Source organism: Rhinolophus sinicus, linkage group LG06 (genome assembly GCF_036562045.2).
Source record: "Rhinolophus sinicus isolate RSC01 linkage group LG06, ASM3656204v1, whole genome shotgun sequence".
NCBI lineage: Eukaryota > Metazoa > Chordata > Mammalia > Chiroptera > Rhinolophidae > Rhinolophus > Rhinolophus sinicus.
The window spans coordinates 15,887,224-15,904,280 of NC_133756.1; the positions used below are offsets into that span (position 1 = coordinate 15,887,224).

A 17,057-nucleotide genomic window follows, 5' to 3' on the forward strand; every position below is an offset into this window, starting at 1 on the left:
CTTCTCATGGGAAACATGGGATTAACAGACTATGACAGTGGTCTTTTCTTTTTCCTTAATATTTTAACTTCCATCTGCTAAAAAGCTTTCAAGACCAAAGAAAGCAACTTAAAGAAAGTAATTTACATTATACAATTTTTATTCGATCTAACACTTGATCTTTCTCTCTTTTTTCTTTTTTTTTCTAAAGTGGGGAAAGAGTAGTTTATTAGAAGAGATAGTACACTTCAAAGAAATCCAGGGTCTTGGCATCTCGAGCAAAGAATTGAATGAGACACAGAAATGAAGTGGTGAAGGAGTAGTTTATTAGAAGACAAAGTACACTTCAAAGAAATAGAAGCGGACCCGAGCAGTAGAGAATGGCTCAAGGGCCCAACGTGACATTATTAGGAGAAAAAGTATACTCCTAAGAGTTTGGAGTGGGCCCAGCAAAAGAAGAGGCTCAAAAGGCCAATCTTTCTCTTTTGAGTTCAATGGCTTTACCTGGGGAGACATGTGAGTGAGGGAATTTATACCTTTTTTATTATGGAAAATTCCAGACATACATAAAATAGAGAGAGTGCTACAATAAGCCTCCATTCAGCTTCAACAATTACTAACATTATGTTGCCCTTATGTATACTCTATCTTCCCCACCACTACTTTTTTTTTTGCTAAAGTATTTTAAAACAATCCAAGACATCGTATCATTCACTGGTAAATTCTTCAGTAAAAAAACATACAGACTAATATTATAATCATACAACAGTTTCATTATCATGCCCAGCAAAATTGATAATATAATAATTTCTTAATATCATCTAATAATCAGTTCATGTGCAGTTTTCCCCAATTGTCTCAAAATGTCTTTTTATGGTTGGTTTATTTAAATCAGGATCTACATATTTTATTTTGTTGGTAGGTTTCTTAAGTCTCTCTCTCTCTCCTTCCCTCTCTCTTCTCTCTCTCCCCAAAGTTAAATACAGGCTTTTCTATTGAAGTAACTTATATTTTTCCTAGCTGCTAAAATAGGCATCAGGTTTATAAACAGAAGAAAAAAGCCTTAACCAAAGAGCCATGTAGTAGATTTTCATACTGGTCTACGAAAACCAATAAATTGAATAAATTAACTTGAATAAATTAAGAGTGCATCTTCAGTACAGAATTGTAGCTTTTGGTCAGAAATGTGTGAACCAAAGGCAAAAATCTGCTAAGATTGAGGCAGGTTTTTTTTCTTTTCAAAAAATATATACAGCACAATGTGTTTTCTTTTTTCCTCTCTCCAAGTTCACTTAGCATTCATCTCAATATTAACCACACTGCCAAGCTAGAATACAAGCTTCCTAATTAAAAAAGAAAACAAAACAAAAGATGGCATAAAAAGTTTCTTTTGTTTTAGAGTCTTCCTTATACCTATCAATGGTATTTTATTTTTGCCTTTACTTAGTGTAAGAGATTATTGCAACAATCATATGACTCAAAGGCAAAAGCTTGGGCACAAAGCATGACAACTGTCAGGGTGATGAGCCCTGTAAGGAATTACTTTCTCCCTTTGTCAGAGTCAACTTGAGTGTTGGCAGTTTCCAAGTATTGGTTCAAAACCTGGGGAATTCCTTGGAAGAAATTTGAAAGCCCCACCCCTTACCTCCCACAGAGTGCTAGGAGAGATGGAAGAGAGAGGCATACAATCCAGATCGGTAGGTAACAGTTTTAATAAGCAAGGGAACTTACATACTAAGCTTGTCTTGGGTGGCTGAAAGACAAGTAAATCTCTGCATTTGCCTGCCAGAATTTACAGTTTATATAGAACCCTTAATGGGGTTCAGTCACAAATCCAGTCCAGATGGTTTCAACACATAACTCTCTCAAGGCTGCGTCTTTGAAAAGGCTTCTAGTGTGAGAATAGAGGGCAGAGCGTATATTCCAAGGACAGGGGAGGGGTTGAGGAGCCTACGATCGCTGGGGTCCAGCTCACAGGTCAACCCGCAGTCATGTCCTCTCAATGAACTCCTCCAAAACTGAGGAAGATGTTGAGGGCTTTGGGGAAGATTGTCATCCATTTCTAAGACTAAGCCTCAAGTAAGTGTTTACATCATCACAAAACACACAGGTTAGAGAGCTGTTTCAAATGTTCATGTAATTGAACTTTAGGAAAGTGTAATTTATAAAGAGGTGCAAGAAAACCAAACACATAGGCAGCCAAGGTAAAAGATGTATCTCCAAGGCAAAATGGAGCTGTTCTGAATGAGTCTGACAGAAGCTTTCGGCACTCCTTGGCATGTCTGTATATCTGTGCTTCCACTTTTCAGAGGTAGTAGAGGGGAGGCTCCCTTTTGGTCAGGAGAATCTTATTTAGTGCTCCCTTAGACATTCTTCCAGGAAGGATCAAACCCAAGAAAAAAGGAATTCATGAAGCAAACCAAAACCATGGCTTTGTCACGGTAAAGAATTGTCACTCAATCGAGAATGTGGAAGCACTACAGGAAGCAGCTTTGTTTCAAGGAGGAGGATGTAAGCCAGCGTATCTGCCCCTTGTCTTGCTGAGCGTTCATAATCAGCATTACATTTCTGTTTTCTTTAAAAAATTTAGTATTTTTGCTGGCTGAGAAACAATGTTGTCCGTTGTCCAAATTGGTACATCTCCTCTTGAACCTCTCCATGTGTTATCAGTGACATTGAGCTGACATCTTGCTGGGGCCACACTTTGCTACTCTTTTAATCAGTAGAATGACCCCTCTTTTTTGATACTGGTTTCATTTTGGGTTAGTTTTATGTCATTTATTGGTTGAAGAAACTGGGTAATTTGTCATGTAGGATTTCCCACATTCTGGATTTGGATTTGTAACCTTGTGATGTCATTTAACTTATTTTTTTATGCTCCATATTCTCTATAAACCGATACCTACATCTAGAGGCTTGATGATTTTTTCTTTTTGTCAAGAATACTTCTGAAGTAATGCTCTACATGTCCTATTACATCACATCAGGAGGCACATGATGTTGTCCACCTTTTAGTGATGTTGAGATTGATCAGTGGGTTCATGCCTTTCCAGTCTGGTTTAAAGTTTGCCACCAACTTTTCACCCAATCTTTTTAGTAGTGATTGATGGCTGTTGTGTAGGTTCATAAGGGATTACAAAATAGTGAATTTTCTATTCCCATTATTTCTTTTGCATTATTAGATGTAGTTTTTATTACTATATAAACAACTTTTTCTCATCATTGATTTGGATAGCATACAAAACCTGCAGAAAAGGCAGCTGGATCAGTCACTTTTTTTTAAAATTAAAGTTTATTGGGTTGACATGGATCAGTCATTTTAAGAAAAACAATCATCTTTTAGAGTAATGAGATGAATATCCCTTATTTTCGGTTTTGAAATAAATATCCAGAGGTGACCAATGAGTTTTATGAGAGTTTTTAAAAATTAGTTTTAGGTGTTTTTTGTTTTTGAGGTTTTTGTTTTTTCAAAACCAGTCTTTTGGGATAGCTTCTTATGGCATGAGTCACAAAAGATCAGCATGTAGCAATGAGGGTTGAGAAAACTGTTATCATCATGAACTCATGGATGTTTATAGATTCCATGTGTTATCATTCATTGTAGTCATAATTTTTCTTGATGCCGAAATTGTTACATATTTGGCCAATGAGAGCCTCTTCCAGTTGACGCCTGTCATTTTAACATGGGCCAGTGTCTTTGATAGCTGTTTTACTTTCAGGTACAAGATATCCTAGACTCTTCTGTATATTTCCCACTCCAGCATTGGAATTGTCTATTTCTTCAAGGAGCACTGGCTCCTTTTAGAAGAAAATGGCATTTTAGAGACCACAATCTGACCATTAGAGGTACTTACCACTACTAGATTGCCATTGCTTCTAGGGCTTTTCAGTTAACATAGAAAGGAAATATTTGTTTTTTAGAGAGAATAAACAATCAAGAGTTCATACTGATATTTTCATTTCACAGTTTTATTCAAGATATATAGTTTTAAATTCAAGATTATATAGTTTTTACTTAACTTCTTTGATTTTATACATACATACATTTTTTTTCTCATACTGAAAATCTTGGTTTCTAATGAGATTTGCTTTATATTAAATACAGTAGCTTTGAAATACAATACTAATATTATATTAACAGTAAGTCTATTGAGTACTGTTTAAGATTTCTTTGTATTTGTTTCAGATCTAACTCACTATACACTGTACAGATAACATACTGTGTTACAAAGTCACTTGAGATTTCTTTTTTGTAGGATTATGACAAAACTTGATAGACAGGTTTATTTTTATTTAGTTTGTTTGAATAATGATTGCTTTTTTCTCTTGCAGTTAAATTTGCTTTTAAAATTGTGTGTCTTTTATTATATCAAAATTATAAAACAAGGTATATAGGCAGAGAGATACTGCTTCCATTCCTATTCTTTTTCTGATAAATGATTATTTTTATTAGTTTTTGTTTTACACACTTTTAAATTTTGAAAATAATAGAAGCAAATATGTATACTTTAATTTTCATTTTATTCTTACACAAAAGGTATACTATACACGCTTTCCTGCATATTGCTTCTTTTTCACCTTTATTCTGGAGATTAACCTTTAGCGATATATAGAGATACTCTTCATTCTTTTTACAGCTGAATAACTTTCCAGTGAATGTATGGACCATTGTTTATTCACCTGTCCTGTGTAGATAGCTACGTAGGCTGTTTACAGTTTTTTATTATTACAAAATGTGCTGCCATAAGTAGCTTTGAGCATTCATCAATTCAAGTTTGTGCCCTTTTATTTTGGTATATGTACCTAGGAGGGAGGTTGCTTGGGCAAAGGGCAAATGCACATGTAATTTTGCCAAATACTTTAAATTCTCCTCCATGGTTGTATCATTTTTCATCCCCGTCAGCAATATATGAAAGTACCTATCTCTCCAAAGTCTCACCAACTCAGTGTGTTGTCAAGGTTGGATTTTTTGCAAATCTGATAGACGAGTAATGACATCTCAGTTTAGTTTAATATGCATTCTCTTATTATGAACAAGGTTGAGCATCTTTTCATATAGCTAAGAGCTATTTGCATTTAGTTTTCTATAATTCCCCCCCCCCTTTTTTTTTACAGAGTTGTTAGACTAGGATTTGAATTCTTTTAACTATTTAGAAAAATTTTAAATATTAAGGGTATTGGCCCTTTGTGATATTAGTTGCAATTTTGTCTCAGTTATTTATTTAACTTTTGACATTGCTTATGGTATTTTGAGCATGCAATGTTTTAAAATTATAGGTAGACAAATTTATCCAGTTTTTTCTTTATTGAATCTAGATATGGAATTATATTCAAGACAATCCTCATTTCCTCTAGTATTAGTATGACTTTATTTTTTTACGTTTAGATAGTTGCCCTATTTGGAATTTATCCTAGTATAAGGTGTGAGAAATGGATCCAATTTTATTTTTATCCACATGGCTATTTATCACTTGTTCTAGCACCATTTATTTATCAAACACTAAATTTCCACATACTTTTGTATCTATCTTTGGATTTAATATCCTATTCCATTAGCCATCTGTCTATTTGTGCAGCAATACTATAATATTTTAATTAGATGGGCTTTATAAATGTTTTAATGTGGGGTAATCCCCCTTTGCTCTTCTTTTTTAGGACATTCCTGGCTAGTCTTGTATTTATTTTCCAAAATAACTTTATAATCAACTTGTCTGGCTCCAGGAAAAAAAAAATAACCTGAAGATATCTGTATCGGGATCACATTAAGTTTACAAATTTCAACTTGGAAAGAATTGATATCTTTCTGATATTGATTCTTCTGATTAATAATATGGTACGTTTTTCCATTTGTTCAAGAATAGTTTTTGTCCTGTAAGAACGTTTTATAATTTTCCTCATGCAGATTTTATACAGTTCTCATCAAGTTTGTGCCTGTATTTTGTTTTGTTTTACTTTTGCTATTATAAATGGAATCTAGGATCTCTTCTATTATTTCTTCCAAGTGGTTACTGTTTTTCCCAGTGGTTATGAAGACTTCATTATTTCTGTGTGTTAATTTTACATCTTGCTATTTTATAAAATACTTTTACTGTAGGAGGTTTTCCATTTATTGTAAGTTTCCTAGAAATATATCATCTGCACATGGATGTAATTTTATCCCTTCTTTTTTAATTCTTATGCCTCTAATTGCTTTCTCTTATATTAAAATAGTGGGCATCCTGTCTTGTTTCTGATCTTTGCAGTGAGTTCCAACACCAATTGTCTGATACCAACTGGGTGTCCTACAATTCAGTTCAATTCTGATGCGAACTACCTCCGCAGTTAGCAAAGACCCAACAAATTAAGGCTCTGGATCCACACACTGGCCCCACGTCAGACATTGTCGAAAGTCCTGTATGTTCCCAAGCCACCAGTACTTCTGCCTGTCTGGCTACAAATTTGGGGCTTCCCACAGCTCCATTTGGTTGATAATTCACTAGAACCAGTCACAGAACTCAGTAAAGTACTATATTTACAATTACCATTTTATTATAAAGGGTACAAATGATCAGCCAGATGAAGAGATTCATAGGGCAAGGTCTTGCGGGGAAGAAGTTGGGCCACAGAGTTTCCATGCCCTCCCCTTGTAAATCTGAGCCTCTACACTCCCAGCTTATTAGGTGTTCACCAAACAGGGACTCTCCCGTAACCTCATGGCCCAGGGTTATTAAATCATTGGCTTCATCATTGAGCTCAATCTCCAGTCCCTCTCCCAGTTCCCCAAGGTTTGGGGTGGAAGTGGGGGAGAGAGTTACAACCCTCTAATCACGCAGTTGGTTCCTCTGGCCCCAGCCCCCATCCTGAAGCTACCAACCCCCTCGCCCCATGAATCATGGCTGTGAATCACCTCATTAACAAACTCAAGTAATGAGTTTATAAAGTATTGAGTTTATAAGTTCTACTGTCAAGGGGCTCGTTGTGAATAACAAGACATTCTTATCACTCAGTAAATTTCAAGGGTTTTTAAAGCTCTGTGCCAGGAGCCTGGGACAAAACCAAAAAAAAACAACAAAAAAACCCCCCAATTTATTATATCACAAGCAGGAAAGCCCCTACTGTTTGCCCATTAATTAAGATGCTAAATTTGGGATTAAGATACGTAAGGGAAATATCCTTCAATTCCTGTTTTTTTTAAGTCTTTAACATGAATGAGCTTTGAATTTTGTCAAATGCCTTTTCAGGATCTATGGAGATTATCAGTTCATTTTCTCCTTAGGTATGTAAATTTGGTACGTTATAGTAAGAGATTTCCTAATATTAATTATCTTTGTATTCCTGAAATAAACCCCATTTAGTTATGTGTATTTGTTTAGCGTGTCATTTAGTTATATTTGCTAATATTTTACCTCTTTTATTAATTTACTATCAATGTTACACTTACTTCACAAAAAGAAATTGGAAGTGTTTCTTCATCTTCTATGCTATAGTAATGTTTAAGTAACCTTCAGATTATCTTTTCTTTAAAGATTTAGTATAAATCCCCTGTGAAGCCATCTGGGTCTGATACTTTTTTTGTTGGGTTTCTGTTGTACAAATTTGTATTTCTACAGAATTCTCCCTCTTTGGTCTTCATATCTCTACTGGGGTCAATTTTGGTAAATTATATTTTCCTAGATAATTGTCTGTTTCATCAAAAGTTTTAATGCATAAGGTTGTACAAATTAGGCGGCTCTGTTTTGATGGCTATATCTTTCTTGTCATTTACTTTATATATTTGTACTTTCTCTCTTTAAAAAAAAAAGTCATCTAATATTATAGTTTGTGTACATTGTTAATGTTTTCAAATAATAATAAGTCTTTTTATTGTATTATTTTTACTGTTGCTGGTTTTTAAATTCACTAATTTTCCCTCTTATATTATTCTTTCCTTAAGCTTTCCTTTGGTTTTCTTTGAACTTTTTCAGTCTTTGTGACATCAATATTTTCTTTATTTACTTTCATTTTCATTGATATAAGTATTTAACAGTATGAAATTTTCTCTCATAACTTTTTTGTTGTAGATAATTTATTCAGGTGTGATGTTTTCATGATTAGAAGTATTATTTACAAGAATTCTAAATTTTTTCCCTTTCATTGCAGGAATCATTAAAAAGTATGTGCATTTAAAAAAATTTCCAAGTGTAAGAAACTTTATTATTATTATTATCTACTTCTAGCATTGTAGTCAGAGAGGACTGTTTTGTTATTTGCATTCTGTTGCAGTTTTTCTTTATGGCATAAGGTACCCATTTTTTTTTTTTTTTAGAAGTTAGAAAGTTTATTTAAGAAGAAAGGCTCTGGCAGAGAAGCTGGGAGCCAAGATACCCATTTTTATGAACATTCCATCTACACATCAAAAGGAAGTATATTTTCTAATATTAGGATTCAGAATTTGATATATATTTGTAAGTTACCGTATTGATTATGTTATTTAGGTCAGTGCTACTAAAAGTAGCCAGTCCACCAAGGAGACTATTTAGTTCAGCTGATTTTTCTGGGGGTAGACTTTCCATTGAAAGAATTGGTACATTGATTTATATTCTGAGCAAGCTTCTTATCTCATTGCATCTGGTAACCACAGTCCATGAACTGGCACCAGTCTGTAATGACATTTTCAGTAGCACTGGATTAGGTTTCCTAAATCTGTATTCATTTTTTGCCCACTTGATTTATCTTGGAGTGAGAGTAATGTGTGAAACTTTTCTTTTGTTAATGTGTTGTTGTTTTTTATTTTTTTAAAAAAATTTATTGGGGTGACAATTGTTAGTAAAATCACATAGATTTCAGGTGTACAATTCTGTATTACATCATCTATAAATCCCATTGTGTGTTCACCACCCAGAGTCAGTTCGTTTCTTTTTTTTTTAAATTAAAGTTTATTGGGGTGACAATTGTTAGTAAAGTTACATAGATTTCAGGTGTACAATTCTGTATCACATCACCTATAAATCCCTTTGTGTGTTCACCACCCAGTCAGTTCTCCTTCCATCACCATATATTGTTAATGTGTTTCTATTACGTCCTTATTTCCTGTAGTTTTTATTTTATGAAAGTTGATTGCTGTGTTGAGTATATATATATATATATATATATATATATATATATATATATATATATATATATATATATATCCACTGTTAATTTAGCTATTAACATTATAAAAAGTTCTCCTTTTTCTTTTTAATGCTTTTTGGTCAGAATTCTACCTTGACAGATATCAACATCATAACCCTTGCTTTTTTGTGTGTTTCATATTCTGTCCAGTGTATATTTGTCTATTCTTTTACTTTTAAACTTTCTTAATTTCTCTGTTTTAGGCATGTCTTATATGTAACATAGGGTTAAACTTTGCTTTGCTTGACGGTTTGAAAATACTTTCATTTAATATGTGAGTTAGCCTCACTTATTGATAAAATAAATTATCAATAGTTTATTAATAAAAACCTTTTTTAATTATAAAATATTTTACTACATGGTTATCTGTTTTCTTGTCTCTCTCTTATTCTCTAGCTCTTTAAAAAACATTTCTCTTGTAATTTAGGAAGTTTCATATTTGTTCTAATTGTTACCTTTATAATATATTTGCAAAATACCATTATTTATTTATCTAGTGCTCTCTGTCTCTCTCTCTCTCTCTCTCTCTCTCTCTCTCTCATAGTCCAAATTCTTCTTTTGACTAATAGAATAATGTTAATAATAGAAAGGCCCAGACCTGCTTTTCCCTTTCCCTCCACAGGTGTTGGCACCAAAAGTACTTTCTAAACAGATCCGAGTATCTGTTTCAAAGTATGCTTCCCAAAGACCTCACCACAGTACTCTGTTTTCATGAGGTGGTATGGGGAGATTCAAAACAACCCCCATCTCAGCTCCAACTTACTCTGGGCTTTTGCTGTAAAGGAATGTACGTGGGCATCTTCCTAGAGATGGGACTCAAACATGTACCGTCAGTAACTCCCTGCTTAAAAGCCCTCCCCACCTCAACTTGTTTAGAACCCATCTTGGTGGGTTTTTTTCCTTACAAAAAAAAATAAAAAAGGAATAAACCTAGCTCTCAGTATCCAAAACAAGGTAAGAATTGTGATAGGATATCAAATGTCCCTACAATTTGAGAGCATGAGGAAAGTGATAAAAGGTATTAGAACCCCATTTCCGTTGGTGTGACAACCATTTGCACCCTTAGATGCTTAGCTGTATTTCAGGCACTTCTGTCCTCAGCCCCCATTGCCCCATGGCCAAAACCAGCTCAAGGTCTCAGGACTGTTAGGCTAATTAAAAAGTCTTTCCTTCAAGCACAGGACAAAACAATATGAATAGTATCTGGATAGTGTTTGGCAATGGCTTTGATAGAGTGAAAAGAAATTAAGACCCTTTTGATAAATCTCTGTCTCTGGCTGAGATTTAAATTACCATCTTATTGTATAATATAAAATTGAAGTCATCTTGTCTACTATTTTGGCGGACTCTGGAATGGGTTCTGCTAAAGAAGTTGTCACTCCCATTTTCAAATGCTCCATTTCATTTTTACACAAAACAATTTTGAGGGATAGTGATGGTCCCTGCCTTGCTCCTGACTTCAATGGCAGTGCGTTTAATATTTAGCCATTTGATATGATGTTTGCTCTTAGTTTCTCTGAAAAAGAAAACAAACCAACTCTTTATCATAGTTAGAAAATGTCCTTTGCTTCTTGTTTTACTTAAAGTTGTTACTTAAAGATTCTTGAATTTTCTCAGCTGCTACATAATTGTATAGTTTTCAGTTTGATTTTATCGTTGTGATTAATTAGATTGATGGATTTCCTAATTTTGAACTATCCGTAAAAGCCCAAAATAAATTCTGTTTTTAGGTTTATTCTTAGGTGGTTAATACTTTTGGTTCCTATTGTGAATTGAATCTTATTTTCTATTACATTTTCTAATTGGTTATTGCTGGTATATAGGGAAGCTATTGATTTTTGTAGATTGATCTTGTATGTGGTCACCTTGCTGAATTCCCTTATTAGTTCTAATAGTTTGTCAATTGATTTTCTTTGGTTTTCCTATGTAAGCAATAGTGTCATCTGCAAATAACCACAATTTGCCTTTTCTTTTCTAATGTTTATACATTTTATTGCTTTCTTTCTCTTCTTGAATTAGAAAAGAACATCTGATACCAGTTTGAATAGTAGTGATGATAAAGGTCATTTTCGTCTTGTTTCTGACTTCAGTGGGAATGTGTGTATTGTTTCACCATGAAGTATGGCTTCTGCTGTAGTTTGTATTATTGTTTTATTAAAAACGAACTGTATCAAATTAAAGCTGTTCTTTTCCTACTTTGCTAGGGGATTTTTGTCTTTTATATCATTAATGGATGTTGAATTTTAGACAATAATACTTTTTATCTTTAATTTATTAATGTAATAAGTTAAATTGATATATAGTCCAACACTGAACCATCTTAGCAATGTTGAGATAAATCCTCTTTGGACTTGATGAATTATTCTTTAAATACACTGTTGGATTTAATTTGTTAACATTTTACTTAGAATTTTTGCTTCATTGTTTATATGTGGGATCATGTTTTCTCTTATTGGTCTCATCTGGCTTTGGTTTCAGGATATGTTGGGTGACTTTCCATCTTTTCTTTTTTTTCATGAAAGAAAACTTTATTTTTTTACACTTAAAGTCTAATGAAAAATTACTAATCCTATTAAAGAAAATCCAACATCTGAATTGAAAAGTATGGTAACAATATTTATTCATTAAATACCATTTACATTTTCTAAAACAACATAAAAACATCCAATATGCATGTTTAATGTCAGTACAGCGGACTCAAGACCAAGTATACGTGTTACATACATCAAGGCTAGATTACAAATAATCTTAGTTATCATCATCGTCATCACCATCTTTATGTTTTCTTTTAATGTGTTTGATGATTCACTGGCAGTATTTTGTGATGACACTATGTTAATGGTTATGAGAATGTTTTTGGACCCCATTAACGATGGATTAATCAGAACATTCTGAACTGCTGATGTTGCAGGAATTGATGTTTTTACAGCTCGGGACTATGAAGTGGGCATCTGTACTGTAAACCATTGCCCTGTGAGGGACATTGAAGTCCCTGCCTTAGTTGAAACAAACATGGTTTGTGGGGTTGGTATGCCTAGAGTGGGAGTATTTGGCCTGCTAGTAACTGAACCAACACTTAACCATGGAACTGTTATTCTTCCTGCAGAACTACATGCCTTTTTTATTTTTTATTTTAATAAAGACTTAAGTCTATAGTTTGGAGCAGTCAAGCAATATCCATCAAATGGCAATCTATGGACTGAATATAGCACAATCAATGGCAGAGTGGTTTGATTTCTTTGCCTTGCAAAATCTAATTTTAAAAATCTCTTGGAGGAGGAGAGGTACAAAGCTGGTCAGCGCAGCACTGGATTGCCAATTGCACATGACCTGCACCAACAGTAGCTTTCATAGCATGGTTTGAAAAAATTCTTGTATCATTTAGAATTGTGGTCACAAATCGGGAGGCAAACTCCAACATCTGATTTATAACTCTTGCCTCATACCCTGTAATCTCCATATTCTTCTGAATTTGTGTCACCATCTGTGCACCTTTCACATGCTCTTGGGAGAAGCCATCTTGACAGACTCCATGATATCCGGTGATCAGACTTCTGGAGCTAAATCACCCACACGAATGTATTTCTGTTCTGGTATTGATGCAAGTTCTTTGCCTGGAGTGGCTTTCCCAACCCCTGATGCACCTTGCCTGTCTGGCCCCCTAGGCCCATCCCGCCATGCACCCTGACCCATGAGCAGGTTCCAGTCTTCTCTTATTTTCCTTAGTTTGTATAAGACGAAAATTATGTATTCTTCAAAGGCATTTCTCTCTTTATTAGGCTCTAATATTGTGCTACTTTCATGAGTTGAATTTAGAAGATTTTCAACGTCTTATATGCTCGATAGTCAACTGGAATAAATGAGGAATGATCTGTTTCTTGAAGGTCAACTACAACTCACCTATTTATAATTTTCAGCCTGTTACCTTTTAAAATTGTAGCTCAATAACAGCAATTTTAGTTTTTTCTATGGTTATAGGTCAATTTGGTTTTCGTATTCTTCTTGGAACAATTTTCACTACTTGTTTTTATGAGAAAACGTAACTAAGAAATATGCGCTTTAACTGATAAAGAAATTGGCATCAGAACAGGCATTAATTTATTTTTGGGCTCTGAAAATCCAGCTAATATCAAAGGCAGCCCTTGGCCTTCTGCTAATAGATTATCACCTGAAATCAGTTATTGCCTGAATGAAAGATGCATTGAAGGCAAAGCTTTGGGGAACCAAATGGCCTTTGCCCCAGAACAGTATGGAGGGCAGAAGGAATTTACAAACTGCAATGAAGAGGGATTTCTTCCTGGACAGAGTAAAGAAAAAGAATGTCAAATTCAAACCCCTAAAATGTTGGCTCAAGATAAGTCCTAAACAATCAACTTTCTATGTCTATGACAAAAACAATTTATCTCTTGCAGTCATGGGGCTGATTGTAACTGAAAATCAAATCCATAGTGTGATACTGAGATACTATAGTACAATATCAGTTACAGTCACAGCCTTGCCAGGTCTCTTATGTGAATGTTGGAGCACTGACCAGAAAAGAAAGCACTCAGATGACTCAGAGCACCCAAAATCCTAGCCCCTGTGAACATCCCTTGCCTGCAGAAGGGGCACCTCCTCCTCTGCTGAAGCTAATGAGTGGCTTCTGACAATCCTTGTCAACAGGCGGAAATAGTGACAGAGATCTGCGAAAGCCTTCTGTTGACACCTTTTGGTAAATCAACAATGTTCCAGGATCAAAGCATCTTAGATTCCATCAAATAAGGTAAACCCCATGAAAATATATCTCAGTGATGTTTCTGAAAATCCAGTGTCCTAGGGAGTGTCACAATGTCCTCTCCTAAGTACAAGTTGCTTTACCTTATACTCTCCTATCATATAAAGAGGCAGAATACCCTATTTTATTGATTCACATTTAAAAAAATAATTTGAGGTAAAATTCGCACAACAAAATTAACCATCATAAAGTGAACAATTCAGTGGCATTTAGTATGTTTTTCCCCACTTCATTTTAAAATCTCTGAAATGGGAAGTCATCTTATAATCAATGGTATGTTACATTTATGTTGATATTGCTTTATAAAATTCTTCATAGTAGAATATAAATGAAGGTGAATCTTTCATTTGATGATAAGATTAGTTGAAATATGGTACTTGGTGGTCTTTTGGATTGCCTATTTCATCCATATTCTTGTCAAGAATAGATATCACAATTATTTTAAAGTTTTATCTATCTGATAGGCAAAAAATGGTATCTCATTATAGTTTTCCATTTCTTTGAATACCAGTGAAGCTGAATGCTTACCTATAGATTTCTCAGTTGTTGCTCTTCTTCTAACTTTCCCAATCATGTTCTTTGCCCATTTTAAAAAGTGAGAAATCTGTCCTTATTAGTTGGAAAATGTTCTTTATAATTAACCTGAGCAAGACCAGGTCAGATTGAGATGTCTGGATTGCAATCACACCATGTACAGACTGACTCCCCTTTCCCACAGTTTGTAATGAGCCACTGACAATAGGGCACATCACAAGCTGGGAGAGCTCAGAGGGTGAGGATACCCACTGCCCCTCTGAAGGAGTGCATAGTCTTGGTGAGGAGAAGGGAGGAGGCTGAGAAGGCAGAGGGATGGGAGAGAAGGGAGAGGAGGAAAGGAAGGAGAGAAGCCAGGCCAGGCACTTGGGAGTTCCAGTCTACTAATTTTGGGTCCAGCTGTGAACAGCCATACTGAGGAGAAATGGGCTTCTGGGACTCTTATTCTGCTGTCTACAGCCACATCCAATCGGTTCCTAGTTCCAGTGGACTCAATCACTGCCACTTACCTGGTTCTGCTGCTTCCGGCTCCACCTTCCCCCCTGGCAGGCCACCAACGATCTTTCTAAAAGATGAATCTGACTGTTTTCAGCCTTCTTCCCAACTCTCCTGCCATCCCCAGCCCCATATGCCCTTCAGTGGCTTCATATTGTTCTCAAGTAAAAACTCCTTTAAAGTTGGCTCTGGAAGCCCAGAGTGCTCCAGCATGAAGTCCCTTTCCCAGGCCTCTTAATAGGACGCTGCAGTGTAAGAGTCTCTTCAGAAGTGACTGCTGGGTTCCCAGAGTGGACCAGCTGGGTGAGCACTGCAAAGCAAGCTCCACCTGGGATTGGCTGTGGTACCTGGTGCCACCTGCAGTCTGGTAGAGGAAGTACAGGCAGTGGTTCCCCAGGGAGGTCAAGACAGGGGCATCCTTCTTTCACCCTCTTTTTCTCAATCCCTGGACTCAGTTTCTCCAAGGGATGAGAAGCTCTCGATGAGTCATTCTGTGGGATTTCCAATGATAGCAGCTAAGGTGGTACTCCAAGGGTAGGGATAGAATCCAGACCACGGCCAAGACAGGATGACATACAATTGCCCTTAGGGTAAAAACAAACTCCTGACCATGGCCCCAAATGCTTACCCCAGATCTCAAGTCTTCCTATTCTGCCCCCCTCACCCAACACACACCACACTGCCCTTTTCGTTTTTTGTCCCTTCAACATATAGAGTTCTTTCCATTTTAGGTACTTTGCCGTTTTTCCTCCTGTATGAAAATTCCTTCTCCAGGTATTCTGTGGCTGTTTCCATCATTTAAACCTAAGCTCAGATTTCAGCTCCTCTGAGAAAGCTTCCCTGACCACACTACATAAAGTAGTCCCCCATCCTGTTACCTTATTTTATTTTTCATAGCTCTTGTCACCACCAAAAGTTACATTATCTATTTTATTGTTTATATACAGTGTTTCTCTTCCTCCACTAGATATAAGCCCTACCAGGAGATGTTTGTTTCTCATTCACCCACTGCATCCTCAGAGCCTAGAACAATTCCTGGCAATACATACATTTATGTACCATGATCCCTATCCTCATAAAAATGAATGTATTAAGGGAGATATATATTAAACAAATAATTACACAATGAATTATCAATAAGTAGAGTCGAGTGTTTGAGGCAGAAATGGAGGACCCTCTCCCACTGCTCTGTCCACTCTGGCTCCAAGGACCATTTCCATCCCCTGTGTGCAATTTCTGCTGCAAGGCCCTGGCTTCCCCAGGACACTGTTTAGAGATCAGAGGATTCATCCAGGAATCAGGCCTCAGAAATAGGGCAAGGTTTATACCTCCAGGCCCAGTTCTCCAATGTTTTGGGGTCTAGCTAGGTTTTGTGGCTGCAGCTGCTGTATCTCTGCCCCCCCACCCCACCCCTCCCCAAGCCAGAACAGTTTACAACATTGATAGCCCACTTGCGAGGGCTGCCTGCTCCTCCAGTCCTGCTTGGATCTTCAGCAGGCCTTGGCTTGGGGGCTAATCTCCTTAATGCCTTAACAAGCCCCAATCTATCCCCCTTGCTCAATGCCCATGTGTCCTCCATGTTCACAGGCTGGTTTGCAGAAGATGAAGTTGGGAGCTGCTTCCACTGTCCCTTCTGCCGTTCTTCAGGACCTCCTGTTGTCGTGCGGGGGAACCTGCTTGCTGCGCCATTTATCGTGCGGGGCAGCCTGTGGGGTGGCCTGCAGGGTCTCTGCTCCCGCTCCCCACATAAGAACGCAGGACACAGTGAGGCCAAAAAGGAACACCCACGGAGCCATAAGTAGGGGAGTCATATCACTATATTCTCTCTGGCGTCATCCGCCTCTCTGCAATCCGCTCCTGCTCGCTCAGCCACCATCTTCTTGCTAGCCCCCATTTTTTGCTCACGTAGTCACAGCAGTTATATTAGTGGCCAATGGCTCACTGGTTACAGCTGACGGCCAACTAGCCATAGCTGATGGCCATCCAATCACAGTTGATGGCCATTTACTACCTGAGCCAGCACCTGTCTATGTGAGGCCGAGAGCCTGGAAACTACTTTCTGGGGCTCTGTCCCCACACCTGTTCTAGAAATTTCCCTCTCCAGGGAGATCAGCAAATTTCTTCCCTCTAGACATACTTTTCC

At 36.5% G+C, this 17,057-nt stretch overlaps 2 pseudogenes; both read right to left on the bottom strand.

Annotated features, from left to right (window-relative positions):
• Nucleotides 1–2,031: 2,031 nt before the first annotated feature.
• LOC109457855 (metaxin-3) lies at nt 2,032–10,219 on the bottom strand (annotated as a pseudogene).
• A 1,640-nt stretch (nt 10,220–11,859) lies between these two features.
• Nucleotides 11,860–13,834, bottom strand: LOC109457858 (transcription initiation factor TFIID subunit 9; annotated as a pseudogene).
• Between the last annotated feature and the right edge of the window lie 3,223 nt (nt 13,835–17,057).